This window comes from Oncorhynchus keta, chromosome 26 (assembly GCF_023373465.1).
Source record: "Oncorhynchus keta strain PuntledgeMale-10-30-2019 chromosome 26, Oket_V2, whole genome shotgun sequence".
NCBI lineage: Eukaryota > Metazoa > Chordata > Actinopteri > Salmoniformes > Salmonidae > Oncorhynchus > Oncorhynchus keta.
The window spans coordinates 22,856,063-22,872,015 of NC_068446.1; the positions used below are offsets into that span (position 1 = coordinate 22,856,063).

The following is a 15,953-nucleotide window of genomic DNA, read 5'->3' on the forward strand; positions in this document are numbered from 1 at the left end:
CATGCATGTATTACAATTATACATGTCATCAGTGTTTACCAATCCTGGTCCTGGGACATCAATGGTTAGACATTGTAACTATGCAATAGACTAGAAACATAATTTAACTAGTTAAAGGCTGATTTGTAATTCATATATTTAGAAACGTAATTTTAAAAAAACAGGACACGACACTTCCTTTACATCATGTAAATACTATAAAGAGGTTCATCTTAATATGTCATTTCCTTCATCTGCACTGATCTGAGGACACAGTATAGGTGTAGTATTTTACCAAATGAGACTTAATTTCAACCAGTAGAGAATGTGAAACGCTTTATTGAAAGAAGTTCATTATCCAAGTATTATAAAAAAATATATATAATACATGCATTATTTATATTAGAATTGTAATATTATATTATAAATACAAGTTCAATCTGTACTTCAATGCACATCTGGTATACATAAAAACAGGGGAAGAAAGAGGTGGGGAGAGAGGTGTGAGAGTGTAAAAAACTGGTGAGAACAGAGAAGACAGCATATGATTAATGAATTACAGTGCTACTAAACTTAAGATTCTCTAATTCCATCACAGTTACATAATAGTGTGTCTAGCGGTGTCTCCTAACAAGCCTTGGGCCCCCAGTTGGCCCGAAATGTTATCTTAAGAGCTTGTGAGGTGACGATGACGCTACAGTATGTCGCCAGTTCAGATGCGGGATGGGTTCACCGACACAGCTGATACAGAGGATTCAGGGAGAAGGGGGGAGAGGCATGAAATGAAGGAGAGAGACTGTTATTGAGAAAATAAGGTTATACACAGTTATACACCTGAGCCTGCTTACTGCACAACACAATCCATCAATCCGATTGATACACAAGTGTGTAGGTGTGGGTTATAGGGTGTCTAAATATTTTCAATATGGGTGACTCTTAAGAGCCTATTTTGTTTTCGTACAGACATCACCCTTACCTGAACAGCACCCTCACCTGTTAAGTAGAAAACAAAGGGAGAGAAACTGGGGATTGAAATAATTGCAGTTGACATAGCTAAGTAAATGGAAGAATACTCTCATTACAATGTGAATGGCTCTTAAAAGAGCCTTTGGTTGTGCATAGTGTAGTCTATGGTGTTGCCTGGAAACAACACCCTCTTCGAAGAAGTAGGAGGTGAATATCTCCCGCACACGGATTGCCTCCAGTACTGTGTTGTTGGCCAGCACCCTTGAAACATCCTGCAGAGCAGCAGACTTCTCCTCTGGCACACGGCGGCGAGCTGCCGTTATGCAGGACACGGGTAGCCTTCACAAGCCTCAATTCCCCCAGAAAGCAGTCCCAGATGGCCCTGGTCACCCAACCTTTCAGTGCCCTACACAGTAACTGTAGACAGATTGTTTTGAAGGAATCTCCAGTTGCAAGGTATCTAGGAATATGAAAGATAATGTCATTATTATACTTTCTTTTTTTGTGGATTACTAAAGTATAATATTACTAATAACAAATCATGATAACATTGGATAGATGGATGCATGTGTAGCATATGACAAGATGTCATATCAAGGATAGCATCACAAATAAATATAAATACCCCTTTAAGCTTGATGATGAGTTAATCATTTGAATCAGCTCTGTAGTGCTAAGGAAAAAACAAAAATGTGCACCCCTTTGTGTCCCCAGGACCAGGACTGATAACCTCTGCACTTCATTGGGACCTCTTCATCTGCAGACAGGCTTCACTGCTCTCTGTATCTGAAGACAGAAAACATCACAAGAAACAGACTTTTTGCTCAAATTAGACAGCACTGAATATTATGTTACTATATATGTCTATATATGTCTCTCCTCACTTCTAGGGACCGGAACTACTCAAAAGTACCTGCCCTATCCAGAATAGTCTACTCTCTCACTTTAACAGTTGGGGCTGCTATCCTTTCACCTTCCTCCATCGCTGTTAGCTAGCTACCTACAAATGCATTCAGCTCATTTTAGTTAGCCTGCACTGTAGCTGGTTAGCTAACAATACATAGTTTTATTTACATTTAAATTAGAATATGTATTTACTTACTTGAATAGGTTCACCCAACCATGTGGAGGATTGGAAACAGGATAGAAAAGTTTGTTTGTCACCAGAGCGGTTTAGAACATATGACTATTTACCTGTGAATAAATTAAGGAAATGGAGAATGGATTAAACAATTTACCCATTTAAAAACCAGACCTTCATACAAACTTGCTATGCTGAATACTTGACGCACAATCGAACCTGCTGATATATGCTGCCAGCACACCCACAAGCGAGCCACTCTGGGCGGCCGGAGTGACAATGTATCCAGGCTGCAGCAGAATCATACTCCTTTGTTGGTGACTCTTTCCTCTGTTCTTTCAATTTGCTCTGTAGAATCGAATTATCAATATAATAAAACGAGGCATATTATATTTCCTTGAATAGGCGATTTTTAGATGAGCTAGATTTTTTTTTTTTTAGGATTGGGTAATTATTGGAGATTCTGCACCTTTGATTGTCGGCAGCACATCAATTCGGGGAGTATTAGGCTGTAGTGATCAGCACCAACAGTCTATGTAATGTCTGTATCAATAGGCTACCAGTTGCATTTTTTCAATATGTTAAGGAGAGGGAAATATGACTGACCTGCATAGGAAAGCGTCCAAGCGATTGTGGGCTCATTAAACCAGTAGGCTAGATGTGAAGTTTCTAAAAGCTTAATCATCTGAATATGAAACCCATCGATCCTTATGGGCCATCAACGGGACAAAAGTCTTGCCGAGTTTATGAGTTGGTGAGCTATTAACGGCAGCACAGCTTTATCAAATGTTCATATTGATATTTTAGGCTACTCCGTAAAAACAGTTTTTATGGGCACACAAATCCAAAATGATGTAGGCGTTATGCAATTGAAAAATCTAATGCTTCTAAATGGAAGAGTCACCTACACAGCAAATTTGGGATCAGAATTAACACTTTTTTAGAAACTACAGAAATAGTGTTAAACTAACACTTTTCAAAGTGTTCACAAACTAACAGTCTAGAGTGTTGGTCGCAGTCACACTTTATTTGGATAGTCCGGATTATCCATTTGTAGATGCTAAACAGATGGTCATACTATCTGTTGATAAGCAACTGCTTGCTTAGGTTACAGTTCAGGTTAGATTTAGCAATACGTTTTAAGGTAAGAGTTAAGCACTGGCGTACCACCCCCATACCAGCTAGCTTCTAGCCTCGTGTTTGATTTGCAATGCGATCTCCTCATAATGAACGGTGTCGAGTGTCCTGATGAGAAGGCAAACTTTTTTAGCCATGCAGGCAAAATTGGGCATTGTCAGCTCATTGTTATGGATGTATCCAAATTAATGTCAATAGAAAACAGCAACTTTGCTGTTATTCTGGTTGCAGAGGTCATAACTATGTTAGCCATAGCTAGCTTGCTAGCCATAACAATGGAAAATAAAGAACAAATCACTGGGTCAAGGCTTTGAATATCGAACGAATCAAACAAACGATTGGGTCGTATCTCTAGCAACCAAAAGACGATGAAGTATGAATTCACTTTTAAAAAATGAAAAAGTATTTATACCGGTAAATGTGGGCTTTCATATTTTTTTCTTTGGCAGCTGTGGTAGTAGCGGGATAAACGGCAACGTTCTGTTCATTGCCTTGGGAAAATGAACTCCGCAAAGGGACTCGGCGGCTGCGTTGTCCATTGTTTCCAAGGTAATGAACAGAAAGTTTTCCTTTATCCCTTACATATGCCAACCTTCCATTCAAACAATGCAGTTATTCTACAGGCATACACTGGCTGAAATCGGTAGATGATAGGATTTAGATAAATTGCAAATGCAACAAGTACTAATACTGTATCATATAATAGCACTCTGAGCTTCTTCTTTTTTACATATACAATACCAGTCAAACTTTTGGACACAACTACTCATTCAAGGGTTTTTCTTTCTTTTTTTTTTATACTATTTTCTAGATTGTAGAATAATAGTGAAGACATCAAAACAATGAAGTAACACATATGGAATGTAGAATGTAGATGCATGTAGAAACCCCAAAAGTGTTAAACAAATCAAAATACATTTTATAATTGAGACTCTTCAAAGAAGCCACCCTTTGCTTTGATTGCAGCATTGCACACTCTTGCCATTTTTATCACTGTCAGTGATAAAATAGTTACAGAGTTGAATGGCTGTGATAGGAGAAAACAGAGGATGGATCAACAACATGGAAGTTACTCCACAATTACTAACCTAAATGAAATAGTGAAAAGAAAGAAGCCTGTACAGAATACAAATATTTCAAAGCATGAATCCTGTTTTCAATAAAGCCTGAAAGTAAAACTGCCAAAAATGTGGCAAGGAAATTAACTTACTGTTTGGGGCAAAACCAACACAACACACCACTGAGTACCACTCTTCATATTTTCAAGCATGGTGGTGGCTGCATCATGTTATGGGTATGCTTTTCATTGGCAAGGACTAGGTTTTTTTTTAGGATGAAAAGAAACGGAATACAGCTAAGCACAGGCAAAATTCCAGAGGAAAACCTGGTTCAGTATGATTTCCAGCAGACACTGGGAGACCTAAAGCACAAGACCAATTATACTGTACTGGAGCTGCTTACCAAGACAACATTGAATGTTTCTGAGTGGCCTAGTTACAGTTTTGACTTAAATCGGCTTGAAAATCTATGGCAAAATCTGTCTAGCAATGATCAATAACCAACTTGACAAAGCTTGTTTTTAAAAATATGAATGTGCAAATATTGTACAATCCAGCTGTGCAAAGCTCTTAGAGACCTACCCAGAAAGACTTACAGCCTTAAATCGTTGCCTACAGTGATTCTAAGATGTACTGACTCAGGAGTAAGAATACATATGTAAATGAGATATTTCTGTATTTCATTTTCAATACATTTGAGGGAAATAAAATCGTGTTTTCACTTTGTCATTATGGGGTATTTTGTGTAGATGGGTGAGATAAAAACTAATATTTTTCAGTTTTGAAGTTTGGTGGAGGAGGTATAATTTGTCTGGGGCTTTATTTCATGGTTCGGGCAAGGCCCCATAGTTCCAGTTTGGGGAAGGCCCTTTTCTGTTTCAGTGCCTTTGAACGGGGTATGGTAATAGGTGCCAGGTGTACCAGTTTGTGTCAAAAACTGAAACGCTGCTAGGGGCGCTCAGTATTAGGAAGATGTTCTTAATGTTTTGAACACTCAGACCTTACATGGGTGTTGAATTAAAGGTAAACCCTTTATGACTATACAGTGCATTCGGAGAGTATTCAGACCCCTTTACTTTTTCCACACTGTGTTACGTTACAACCTTATTCTAAGGTGGATTACATTGAGTTTTTTTCACTCATAAATCTACATACAATACCCCAAAATGGCAAAGCAAAAACAGGTTTTTAGATTTTTGCAAAAACTGAAATATCACACTTACAGTAGATAACTATTCCGACCCTTTACTCAGTACCTTGTTGATGTACCTTTGGCAGCGATTTCAGCCTTGATTCTTTTTGGGTATAACTCTACAAGCTTGGAACACCTGCATTTGGGGAGTTTTCCCATTATTCTCAGCAGATCCTCTCAAGCCCTGTCATGTTGTATGGGGAGCATCGCTGCACAGTGATTTTCAGGTCTCTCCAGAGATGTATGATCGGGTTCAAGTCCGGGCTTTGGCTTGGCCACTCAAGGACTCAGAGACTTGTCCCGAAGCCAATCTTGCATTGTCTTGGCTGTGTGCTTAACGTTGTTGTCCTGTTGGAAGGTGAACCTTTGCCACAGTCTGAGGTCCTGAGTGCTCTGGAGCAGCTTTTTGTCAATGATCTCTCTTTACTTTCCCTCGATCCTGACTCGTCTCCCAGTCCCTGCTGCTGAAAAACATCCCCACAGCATGATGCTGCCACCACCATGCATCTCCGTAGGGATGGTGCCATGTTACTTCCTGATGTGATGCTTGGCATTCAGGCCAAATAGTTTAATCAGACTACAGAATGTTGTTTATCATGGTCTTTAGGTGCCTCTTGGCAAACTCCAAGTGGGCTGCCGTGTGCCTTTTACTGAGGAGTGGCTTCTGTCTGGTCACTCTACCATAAAGGCCTGATTGGTCTGATTTCCAACAGACACTTTCAGCGTCTTAGTGGTTCCAAACTTCTTACATTTAAGAACGATGGAGGCCACTGTGTTCTTGGGACCTTCAATGCTGCAGACATTTTTTTGGTACCCTCCTACGCAATTCTGTCTCGGAGCTCTATGCAAAATTCCTTCAACTTCATGGCTTGGTTTTTGCTCTGATATGCACTGTCAACTGTGGGAGCTTATATTGACAGGTGTGTGCCTTTCCAAATCATGTCTAGTCAATTGAATTTACCACAGGTGGACTCCAATCAAGTTGTAGAAACATCTCAAGGATGATTAAGGGAAACAGGATGTACCTGAGTTCTGAGTCTCATAGCAGAGGTTAAACAAGGTATTTCTGTTTTTTTTTATACAATTGCAAACATTTCTAAAAACCTGTTTTCACTTCGTCATTAGGAGGTATTGTGTGTAGATTGATGCTAAAAAATGTATTCAATTTTAGACTAAGGCTTTAAAGTAACAAAATGTGGAAACAGGTAAGGGGTCTGAATACTTTCCAAACGCACTGCATATTACACATTTCATAAGGCATTTAGTTATGGCCTAATTATCCTCAAAATTGTGGTCTGTGAATCTTGGCTTATGGGCCTGTGGCGCTCATGATACAGTTATTGTCATGCAAATGTCTGCCGTTCTCACGGTAGTTGAACGTTATTTACCATAAACAAATGTAGCATCACCAAGCCTCCACGCATACAAGCCGCTGATGCTCGCTTTTGAAACATGTACATTTAAAAGTCTAATAAATACATGTAATATACACCATCACAAAACACTCTAAAAATAAAAGTTTCCTGGAGTATCCTTTACTGGTTCTTAAAATTGAAACTGTGGGGGAACCCTACAAGTTCTTCGAAGAACCCTTTAAAAGGGTTCTTCAAAGAACCCCTTATAATAGATCCTCGAATAACCTTTTTGAAGAATCTTTTGGGAATAACTACTCCCCTATTATTATTATTATTTATAATACGCATAACGATAACACCATATTTTAGTTGTGGCAAAGTTAGTGGCAAAGCAGAATAATAAAATCAAAACGTGAGGTAAACTCCCAGCGGAGCCCCATGTCACACCCTGGCCTGACCAAATAAATATATAAACACAAAATACTAAGACCAGGGCGTGACAATATCATCTGGCATGTTGATGTTAATGTGTTTATGTTCTCTGTATCCATAGCCAGAATGATTTTGCAGTGCATGATAATTGAACAGGTTTCCTGTTAAATTCATCAGAGGTGTAGGGAGGGTGAAGTCTGTGAATCCAAAAAATAGTAATTATACAAACATGCACACAACACTATTCATACCTTGGTTTTTGTGGTAAATGTGAATGAAAAAAACTGTTTTGATGATGTTTTCAAACACATACCTTGTCCGTAATGTAGAGGCCTATGGGATTTTCATTGAAGAGGTAAGGGGGGAGGATGGTTCCTCGATGAACCACACCTCTTATGGGGTTCTTAGAATAACATTCTGGGGGCAATTTTCAGTGCCAAGAACGTTCTTTGAAGAACTTTGAGGATCATAGAATAACCATTTTTGAAACTCTAATTTTTAGAGTGTACAGTCATTATTTATTTTAGTCAGGTCTAAAGAAATATTATGATATGAACATTTAAGAAGAATAGAATATGAGATGGTCTACATTATGTTATCTGGCTATGCACATAAGACACATAAGATATGCTTATAAGTCCTGTACTAATATTTTTTAAATATTATTTTATGGTAAGAATAATATAATTTAACTTAGCTGAGTTAATAGAAAGGATATTTTTTCCCATTCCGGAGTGAGTGTGCATATGCAGTGGCTATGTTGAGCATAAATGGGATCATTTGAAACATGTCTGTCACGGCTTTCTTCCTGGGAAGGAGAGGCAGACCAAAACGCAGTGTCGTTGAAGTTCCTGGTTCGTAACATGAACAAACTACAAAACAATAAACGTGAAAACCGAAACAGTCCTAACAGGAGCATAAAACACAAAGACAGGAAACAATCACCCACAAAATACCCAAAGAATATGGCTGCCTAAATATGGTTCCCAATCAGAGACAACGATAAACACCTGCCTCTGATTGAGAACCACTCTAGGCAACCATAGACTTACCTAGACAACTAAACTGAACACAACTCCATTAATCTAATAAACCCCTAGACAAGACGAACACAATAAATCACCCATGTCACACCCCGGCCAAACCAAAATAATAAAGAAAACAAAGATAACTAAGGCCAGGGCATGACAATGTCCTACATGCTAGATTTTGAGTTATTTGCTAAATGTAGTTGTGAATAATACAAACCTTAGAATATATTAGAAATCTAAACATATATGGGCTGCATGATGCGACTATAGGATATTGATGATTGGAAAAAGTTGCTAAAAACCTTGAACTCTGTTCATTCCCTCAGGCTGCACATCCTGTCCTCTCATCAAGTGATCATATTTTCACCCATCAGACATCATATTCTCAATTTAATATTGTCTTCACTAATATGTTAAATTCGTTTTGTTTTAGAATGACCCATTATCAAATGGACAGGAACAGGTGCAAAAATAGATCTTTATGCATTCGAATAGTGAATGGAGGCCTCTTTCCCGGCAGATCGTTGTTCAATCATGATGGCTAGGTTTCTCCGGTTTTATTAAGCAGCTGAGATATAGTAGCTGCTTTCACACGGGATTGCATTTAGAAATGCCTGTGCTTATAAGAACACAGCTTATTTCACTCCATGCATCAACCACTGACATTCTGCTGACACTCTGTATGCAAGGGGCTCTCCAACCGTGTTCCTGCAACTACCCAGTGCTTAATTTGGGAAACCAAATTAAATATGTTCGGGAACATCAATAGTAACATGTTTTCACAACAAAACATATTTCATTAAACTGTTGACAGCTCCTCTCTCTGGGCGCTCAAGAAAGGAATGAAAGGGAGAGAGGAGCTGGAATAGCACGACGGGGAGATATTCTGTAGCCAAAGGTAATGTCAGCCCATTAATTATGAAAATATAAAAACATCTTTAGAACATATTTTTTTCAAATTGATCCATCACATTGAGGTGAGTTTTAAAAGTATGATATTGTTTTGATGATAAGGGTTTGATGTGATATTTGTTTGCATTGCATCGTTTGTATTTGCATTGATGTTGGAGTGGTTACAGAGACAATAGAGCGTTGAGTATCATGCCGTTAGCGAGTTAGCCAACACATGTCCAGAGTGGGTCAAAGGAGATTACCGTGACAGTCACATGGAATTTGACTGTGGTCATGACTCATGACTGCCGGTGTGGTGGTAATATGGTCACCAGAACAGCCCTACACGGGCCACATCAGACCTGCAAGTCACAATATGCTGCTTCGTGATTAATAATTCCTATCAGAATCCAGCCAGAGGGAGGATATTCAACAATTTGAATATTTTATCAACCACAACCTGTATTCAGAATTCATGCCCACCACAGCACAGCGACAGCCTTAGTTAAAGTGGTAAATGATTTTAGAGCCAACACAGATGCCAAACCGCTCTCTGTCCTTTATAGTAAGTGCTGCATTCAACACTGTCGACCATGATGTCCTTCTGGACAGACTAGAGAGGTAGGTTGGCCTCTTCGATCCAGTTCTAAATTGGTTTTGGACCAATTGAACCGGTCAAGAGTTTTTTTTATCACCCTTGGTGAACATAACTAAAAATATAATATATAAAAATACATAAGGTCCACAAGTTTTGATTTTGGGTTCGGAACTGTTCAGTTATGTTACCCCTTGGCAGCGTTATCAGAAAGCACAGCATGGATTTTCACTGCTTTGCACACGATACACAACACATTTCTGTGTCACCAGAGGATTTTAGCAGAACAGATATATTAGGCTGTATTAGTGATTTAAATGCTTGGATGGCTCACAACTTTCTGCATCTAAATCAAGACAAGCCTGAGGTACTTATTGTTGGAGCCAAAGCAAAGAGAGAATCTAGGGTCTGAACAAAATTTTGAATACAACATTAGAAATGTGACCAAAATAGCTTTTTAGCACCTGAGGAACATTGCCAAGGAAGGGACATTTCTCTCTCATGCTGACACAAAAAAGATTAATTCACACTTTTTTTTACAAGCAGGCTTGACTACTGTAATACTCTCTTGTCTGGTCTACCCAAGAAAGCCATTGGTCAACTGCAAAACATACAGAATGCTGCAGGAAGTGTACTGACCAAGGCCAGACAGAGAGCACACATTACACCGGTTTTAATGTCTTTGCACTGGCTGCCTGTGAGTTAGAAAATTAATTTAAGATTCTTCTCTTGGTTTTTAAACCAATCCACAATTGTGTACCCCAATACATGTCAGACATTCTTTTAAGTTATGTACCCAGTAGGTCCCTCAGGTCCTCCGGCACTGGCCTCTTAACAATGCCAAAGCCTAGGACCAAGAGACATGGAAAGGCAGCCTTTAGTTATTATGCCCCCAGCCTCTGGAATAGCATGCCAGAGAACCTGAGGGGTGCCGAAACTGTGGACATATTTAAAAGAGATCTTAAAACACATTTTTTTGCCTTGCTTTTGAGTTGTTCCGTTTGTGTTATTCTTCTGTTTGTTATCTTATATTTGTTGTGTAATAAATATTTCAGCTTTTTAGATTCATTGTTTTGCATTCCCTGTCTGAAATGTGATGTATAAATTTCGATTTTATTTTATTTGATTAAAACAGATTATTCTATATATCAACCTGTAAAAAAGCGTTCTGGTCAATAATGATCATGAGGCCACTCCCATGTCTTTTACACTCTCGAATAACAATAAAACCACAACAACACCACACAGTTTATTCCACTGTGATTCAAATTCCTGGTGTTAACCCCACTAGAATCAACAGTCAGATATAACACTCACAACACTGAGATTAACACTTCAAATTTGTCGGTTCTTCAATAGGCAATGCGTAGGCTAATAAACCTACTTGTTGGGTGCCCATTTGGTATCCAGCTGTTTAGTTAGGCCTAGTTAGGCCTAGTGTTATTGCCAACCATCAGCTAATACAGGAAATATTTTTCTGAATGACATTGAAGTGACAAACAGCTGTTTTGATAGGCCTTACATACAGCAAAAACAGCCCGTATGGAAAATGGTGTTCGGAAGAATGTCCAGAATATCTTTGTCTTGTTCGTTGTGCCTGTGAGCCCTACATGTATGTAATTATTTGCTATTGTCTGCTTGATTTACAACAGGGTCTATAATATTTAACAGAGTAAGATATTGTGAAGGTATTGTGTTAATGTTTTCATACGTTACTGTGTGTCAGATTGGACACTGAGTCTAGGCTACTTTGCACAATTGTGTAGGATAGCCTAGGTTCCTCAAACTCAACTTGGGACCTCGAAGCCAGTTCCACTGCATTTTTTCCCTATTGTGCTCGAATCAGGGAATGACTTAGACCTTGAACACTTGGAAGATTAGTCCAAATGGGGACTAAAAGAGATCCAAATCAAATCAAAATCAAACACCAGGTAGGTGTAATTAATTATCAGGTAGAACATAAAACCAGCAGGCTCTGAACCTCATAGTTTCCTCAGACTCTTGTATCCTCTCCTTCTATTCTAACTCCCTTTCCTTTCATCTTTTCTAAGACTAAATACCTACGTATTTTCCTAGATCCCTTTCCTTTCCTCCTATCTTAACCCTATTTCCTTTCTTCCTATCCTAACCCTATTTCCTTTCTTCCTATCCTAACCCTATTTCCTTTTCTCCTTCTCTCCTTCTTTACAGAGGTGCAGACTGACATGTGCATCCTAAACTGCCAATGCACACTTTCTGCACATGTCTCCAATATGAAGGTGATACATATCTAACATGCATGTCAAAGTGTAAAACTATTTTCAGCAAGAATAGGATTAGCCTATCTGTAACCACACCTGTTAGCATAATTATTACTCTCCTCATTATCTGAAGAAATGTGTGTACTCCTTGATCCCTGGTCCAGTGACTGTCAAGCCAACACATTAATAATTACGTCAAGAGGTCTGAACCCCTTGATGAGGCTTCTAGGTATAGGGTTACGGTCGCTACATTACCCCCTTCCTTCAGGAGAGCATATTCCTACACTTCTCTATACAAACCAAGTCTCTCACATGTCCACTCTTCTCCAATGGCCTCCCAGGCACCAACGCACTTCTCAAACCAATGTAGAAAATTCAGGGGGTAGGTCCGACCGGGACTCAAACCCAGGTCCAGCGACTATCAAAGCAACGCCTTAAACATTATGCCAAGAGGTCTAAAGAGGCCGCTAGGTGTCGGCTTAAGGTTGCTACAATATGTAGCCGGTGTCACTGTGCTGCTAACAGCTTAGCTTCCTGCCAGTAGCCCTCTGATTGCTAACCCACGTGAGCGCCGCCTGACAAACAAACCAGGTGATATTAAATAATGTGTGCTTTATTACAAGAACATCGTTCTACAGTGTCATCATGACACATCATCTGATAAGACAGACAGACAGACAGACAGACAGACAGACAGACAGACAGACAGACAGACAGACAGAATTATTTCATAATCATGCTGATATTTTAAATGACCATGAAAAAAAGATGAAAAAAGTTTACTCCCGTTGACTCAACTCCTTGTGAGAATGACTCAACTTCTTTTGAGTTTGACTTTTGTCAGCCTCAGTTGGTTTAGTGTCACTGGGACTTGGGGAAATCTGCATACAGCTATGTTCCTACATGGGCAGCAGTGTCTTTGGTGTACCGTTGTCTCGGTTGGACGGTCACAATACAGTAGATTAGATTAGAGAGAAAGATGTTATTATTCTTACATTCTAGAATCATGCTCCTATTTGAAATGACCGTGAAAAAATGATCATGTTTTACTGCCGCTGAGAATGACTCAAGCACTTGTGAGACTGACTTAACTCCTTGTTTGAATGACTCAACTCATTGTGATAATGACAACTCCTTGTGAGTGACTCAACTCCTTGTGAGAATGGAAATGTCTCAAATCTTACTGAGACAGACTCAACTCCTTGTGATAATGACCTTTGTCAGCCTCAGCTGGTTTAGTGTCACCGGGACTTGGGGAAATCTGCATGAAGTTACAGTATGTTCCTACAGGGGCAGCAGTGTCTTTGGCGTACTGGTGTCTCGGTCGGTCTTAATTAGATTATTAAATTAGATTGATTAGATTTGATTAATATATTAGAGTAATATGTTAATAGATTAGATTAATAGATACATATCAGGGCAGCAGGGTAGCCTAGTGGTTTGAGTGTTGGACTTGTAACCGAACGTTTGCAAGTTCAAATCCCTGAGCTGACAAGGTACAAATCTGTTGTTCTGCCCCTGAACAGGCATTTAACCCACTGTTCCTAAGCTGTCATTGAAGATAAGAATTTGTTCTTAACTGACTTGCCTAGTAAAATAAATAAATGTATTAGATTAGATGAATAGACTTGATTAATATATTATAATCATAGTTTAGATCAATAGATTACATTTATTGATTAGATAGATGTTAATATTCTTACAGTCTAGGGCAGTGTTCACCAACCTTTTCTGAGTCAAGTTCACTTTCGGAGTCAAAAAGCAAGCCAAGATCTGCCGCTCTGAAAGAAAAAAAAACTTGATTTGAACAATGTAATATTATCCTAATAAAAACAGTCTGTAGGAATGAGGTTTGTGCAGTAGGCCTAATACATTAGCACAGCATATTGGCTAAATGCCTGACCTGCCAATATTGTTATTTTCAGACCATATTATATTTCAAAATTCGAGCTTTGATAACAAAATAGATCAGTTGGTGTAGCACTTGTGATGCACAACTGAGCATAAATTGAAATAATTTGCTAATAATTAGCTTTTTTATTTTACTGGACTGGTGGTACCTGCATCTGATAGTCATGGTGCTTTCAAGACAACTGGGAACTCTGAAAAAACGAGGTCAAATTATGATGTCAGTGAACTTCAGGTCAGAAAGTCAAGAGTTCTAGAAAGATGCCTGAGTTTTTGAGTTGGATGACCGTTCAAAGCTATTTTCCCCAGTCCGATCTATTTTTTTTCATAGTTCCCAGTTGTCTTGAATGCATTGAAGTAGGAGATTTCATAGTTCCCAATTGTTTTGAACACAACATTAGTCTCAGTGGAGGCAGGGAAGAGAGCAGCACAGGGTCCACCTCTCATGGTCCCTGCTCTCACCTTTCTTTCCTCTGATGAGACTGACCAGAGAGAGGGGACACTTTCTTCCACCTGATGGTGAAACACGAATTGCACCACATCTGCCTCAGGCACAAATTCATGTTGTTCCTACGACCAGAGAAAGTGAAATAGTCCTTGATATTAAAATAGACACGATAAGCTGCTAGTAATAATAAAAATGCAGGGCTATCGATACACTTGGCTACTCATTCATTGCAGCTGCAGCGCAAGAGGCAATAGAGAGAAGTGCGTTTTATGTTTTGTAATAGTGTTGAATTAAAACAGTGTTGACAGTGCGAAATAAAACTTCAACATGAACTCACTCGTAAAAAAGCAGCTCTTTGCTGTATTCTTTGACAGTATTGGCCACAGCAGTAGGCACACTCGATTTAGTCACAGATCTCCCTGTTCACCAGGTAGGCAGAGATCGTCTTTTCAGACAAATAAAATGATTCAAAATGGGAACACTTTTCTTTCCCCTGTGCGTGTAACAGTACTCTTCTTGCGTTGTGTACAATCAGTCATCGACACGGAACTCCAACATGTAGCACCAGTCATGTAGATTTATTCTGTTAGGAACGGCACAAAATTGCACGTCATGCAATGCACATCTCACCATGCATTCACGCACTGTACAAAATATATGACCCCCCATTCACGCACTGTACACCAGACACAGTAAGTTGCTAGCTAGTACTGGCAGGAATTCTCTACAACAAAATGCACAACAAATACTCTCCAAAAACCGCTGCATCTTGTGTGATGTTCGAATAACATTTACAAACAATTTGATTTAAATTGTACATTTAAATCATCACTTGAGAGTATAAAAATCACTTTTGATGTACAGTGCTTTGCAACCCACAACTTACCGCTGGTTTGGTGCTTGTTCACTGGGACGATTCTAACTGGAACATCCCCCCTCGTAAGCAAGCTACGCAAACCAGCCAATAAGATGCCATGTTGAGTAGGTGAAGGCAAGACAAACTCAAACCAAAAACCCATTGGCTCAACAATAAAGTGGCAAGGGGAATCACCAATATAACCCTGTTACATGCGCAGGGCTACTGAATGAAGTACAGTTACTGACAACAGCACAACACGGGGAAAAAGGAGTGCAAGCCTTTATGCCTTTATCGTTGGCTTTCCTCCAGAAATGTTTGGTGATCTAATGTTTGGTGATCACGATCGACAGGTTGACGACCACTGTTGTAGAATCATGCTCATGTTTTAAATGACCAGAAAACATTTTTTTATAATGTTTTACTGCCGCTGACTCCTTGTGAGATTGACTCAACTCCTCGTGAGAATGACTCAACTAGTGCGAGAACAACTCAACTCCTTGCGAGTGACTCAACTTCTTGCAAGAATGACTCAACTCCTTGTAAGAATGACTCAACTCCTTGTGAGTGACTCAACTCCTTGTGACAATGACTCATTTTACTGAGACTGAAAGTGTCCTAATATGGACACCATACTTGTGTTCTGAGCTGTTTTAACAGTTGTGCACCATCTTTGACATTAAATCTAGCCCGTTTGTGGCCTCTCTCCATTTGGAGAAGGAATTGACAGCCAAGAAGCTTCTTTGGTTTCAGTAGCCAGTATGTCCAAACTGTTCTTATTTTT

At 39.3% G+C, this 15,953-nt stretch overlaps 1 long non-coding RNA gene across 4 annotated transcripts; it reads right to left on the bottom strand.

The window, feature by feature from the left end:
- Positions 1 to 298: 298 nt before the first annotated feature.
- On the bottom strand, positions 299 to 15,337 carry LOC118359110 (uncharacterized). Of its 4 annotated transcripts, none has more exons than XR_008080154.1 (6): positions 15,200 to 15,337; positions 14,651 to 14,896; positions 14,328 to 14,435; positions 13,684 to 13,738; positions 2,048 to 2,139; positions 299 to 1,761 (listed from the first exon to the last, which is right to left on the bottom strand). It is a non-coding gene; the product is annotated as an uncharacterized LOC118359110 (long non-coding RNA). The 4 variants fall into 4 exon arrangements; XR_004820595.2 differs by having other exon boundaries at positions 299 to 1,405; positions 1,644 to 2,139; XR_008080153.1 differs by adding an exon at positions 7,514 to 8,008 and having other exon boundaries at positions 299 to 2,139.
- Between the last annotated feature and the right edge of the window lie 616 nt (positions 15,338 to 15,953).